Below are 3,457 nucleotides of genomic sequence, written 5' to 3'. Positions count from 1 at the left end.
TGTTTTTCAGCAGCGCTTACTTTGAAAGTGCGGCCTTCGACGCCGCTGGGGAAGGGAACAAAGCTCCATGCCGCCTCCGCGGTGGCCTTGCCGGAGTGCTCCCTAGTTGAAACCAGATGGGAATGGGAATTTTTTTTTTATTTTGAGGCTACTTTCTATTGATTACAAAATAAAGGAAACTGTAGTATTTCCCAGGTTCATTGCCTTAACCAGACATCCATATAAACATCATTATCATCATGATTAGGGCCCCTGAAGCGTCCTTAGCCGAGGGCCCCGAAATGCTTTAATCCGGCTCTGACTGTGAGTAGTGTGTCGATGAAGGAGGGGGACAGAAATTTGTATGATGAAATGATCACTACCAAGGTTGTCGTGTAGGTTGTCCCAGCTAGCCGACGACGGACCGTAGTGCAAGGCAAGGTCCGGTGAAGTGTCCTGCTGTACACTGTTGCCTTGGCGTGTAGGGTATGTGGTGTCCTTAATGAGGCTTTAATGAGGTCTTTGGGCTTGCATGGTGTCTTCCAGCTTGCGGCCTTGTGTCGTTGGATGCTGATAACCCCACGAGCAGTTTGGGCAGTTGAAGTCTCCAGCTATGAGAACGGTTGCTTGCTTGTGTTGGGAGGTGTAGGATTTTACCCACGTAGGTGCAGGGATAGAGATGTGAGGGAGCCAGTAGACGTTGCAAATGACCGCGTGATGGCCATTAGATGTGCGACACTGTACAGTGATGTGCTCCTGCTTAGCGGTGTTGATGAATGACGTGTCTAATTGTATAATGTCAACCCTACCGAAAAATTCAGTATAACTTTTCGCTATCCGGAATATGGAACCGCAAATCTATCTGAATTTTATCTGGACTCTGTCTGAAAGTTAGGTTTTTAGAAATTATTGCTTTATTTGAAATCTGGATTTCGGGTTTCCAGAAACAAATTTCCGGTTCCTTGATCCGGATAGTGAAAAGTTATACCGGATTTTTTTGGTGGGGAAGGTGCTTCGCTGCATAAGTAATGACGAGGATTGGTGTCATTGAGCCGGTAGGACTGCGGCGGTCTTTCCAGTGATGCTTGGCTGGGTAAATTTATCGTAGCCAGGGAGCGAGATATCTCCGCACGTCTCTTGGAGTAGAATGATATCTGGCTTGATTAGGGCCGCTTGAATGTACAATTCTAGGGTTGACTTTTTACGGCGGAGTCCATGGCAATTCCACTGCCATATGGTAAGGGGAGATGAGCGAGGGGACGTTGGAAGAGACGCGGCGTTAGTGGTTATCCTTATTTAGAAATGTAGAAGAACATGGGGCGTGCAGTTTACGGGGAGGGCTGTCATCGTCCTGGCGTTGGCGGAAAGCTGCGACCTAGTGTTCCAAATTGCAAATAGCAGTAGCCTCTTGTTATAGGTGGTGGGAGAGTTCAGCATTTGCGTCTACGAGCCGTTGAATGGTTGCGTCGCGTTGTTGTGAGAGCTGTGTTTGTTGGTTAAATGTTGCTTCAAGCGTGCCGACCACTGCAATGGTGTGGTCGAGCTGTGACGTGATTCTGTCAAACCTAGATTCGTGCTCTAACACACGGACATGCAATTCCCCTAGGGGTAGAGCAAGAGGAGGAGGTGAGGGAGGTTACACAAGAATGGAAGGCGGCTCGGAAGGGGGCGTGGTTGGTTTGGGATGAGATGGCTCGCTTATTTCTAGTGCCGGACACGAGGCGCCCGAGCTTTGGCGGTGGCGGGGCCGAGGGCTTTGGTGGTGGCGGGCCGAGGTCTTTTGTGGTGGGACTTGGTACTGTGGTGGTGGTACCTGGTACTTTGGTGGTGGGGCACAGGTCTTCGATGTTCTCTTCTGGGAAGTTAATGCCTGGTTGGTGGGGGACGTGGCAGGGTAGGCCCGTCCTGCGATGGCAAAGTGGGTGGTGGTGGAGGTTGAATATGCTGTTTGCGGCGTGCTTGTATTTGCTCTTAAGTAGGTGCTCCGTGGCTTGGACGCGGTTGGGGCAGGTGAGAGATGTGGATAGTTATTCTTCTTCGCAGTTGTGGCAGAAGGGTCCACGCTCGTGGCACGTCATTGAGGGGTCTTGGTTAGGCGGAAAGCGCTTGCTGCAGTTGGGGCAGACCGCGTAGTCCCGCGTGTTCGGGCAGACTTCGGCGCTGTGTCCTATGGTAAGGCAGGTAGTGCAAAGGATGCTCATCGGGCGGTGGGGGTAGATCCTAATAGCGACTCTGTCGAGGAATGCGCAACAGGGGAGTTTAGGGCCCTCCACGGTGATCAGGATGGAGTGAGTCTTGCCTAGGCGTCGGGCCGTCAGTAGAATGGCCTGTTCCAAAACCAGGATCTGGCGAATTTCTTCGTCCGTGATGCCCACGAAGACTCCATGGATGACGCCCCGGGCGTTACTGGGGTCGTTGGCCATGTAGGAAGCGGTGGCGTATGACTTGCCTTGGAAGTGGAGTGTCTTGAAGGCCAGGATTTCCGGGATGGCCGGGGGTCGATATGTATCGATGGCCAGTAGATTACGGACCGAGCGGATCTTGATGTAAGTGTCCTTACGTCCAATCTGAGTCAGGCGTGTCGCGGCAAGCACCGTTGCTCCGGGGAGCTGCGAGTCGAGGGATTAAAGCAATATGGTTTCAAGGATTTTCATAATGATGGTCGTTGAAGAAGTCAAGCGCGGCTGCACGCCGACGCTTTGGTATTCTTTAGCAAGCGGAGCAGTGCAGTAGCCAGTTTCTATGCGGGAACCGAAGTTAGCAGCATTGGCGGCGTTCGCCGTCATGTCGGCAGAGGGGCGCAGTGAGCCAGGCTTAGCTCGTCGGCTCGTCCGAACCACAAAGGTTCGGACGTGTCTTTTTTACTTGCCTGGGCGGGACGGTGGTGCCAGAGTTCCGGATACTGTACCAAGAAGGTGAGGTACTTTGCATGAAATCCTGGTGGCTCTGGCGCAGATTTTCGGCGAATACTGGAGGAGCAGCGTAGGGATCTAACTGCTCCCTGTTGTCGTCGTCTTTCTCCTCTCGACCGGGGAAACGTGGCCGTCCACGCCACTAGGCCGCTGACGAACTAAGGGAGCGTAAGAACGACATCCATGCTTTCGCATTCACAACTCATAAGACGTGCTTAAATGTCTTCGGACATTTTAAAGCGCAGCTCTAATGCGCCCGCTTCCAACTTGAGCGGCGTCGCCGTCGCCGTCGGCGTAACCGTGAGGTCACTTGACCCCCCTGAGGTTATGTGACTCCCTGAGGTGACGTGACCTCACGGGGGCCACGTGGCCCCCGTGGCGGAGTAGCAGATAGGATGACGAGGTAAAGAGGAGGGAGAAGGGTATACCCTCCCCTCAGTACCGTTGCATCCTCGTCCTCAAGAGCTGCGCTCTAACTCGGCGTTACAGAAAGTTGTGAACGGCTTTCATTTCTTTTTGCTAACATTTACACCTCAATTTTCAGTGTGACCAATGCACCACCTAAA

Source organism: Ixodes scapularis, unplaced genomic scaffold, assembly GCF_016920785.2.
Source record: "Ixodes scapularis isolate PalLabHiFi unplaced genomic scaffold, ASM1692078v2 PGA_scaffold3__209_contigs__length_174095766, whole genome shotgun sequence".
Taxonomy (NCBI): Eukaryota; Metazoa; Arthropoda; class Arachnida; order Ixodida; family Ixodidae; genus Ixodes; species Ixodes scapularis.
The sequence above is the reverse complement of the archived record's forward strand: the minus strand, read 5'-3'. Positions refer to the sequence as shown.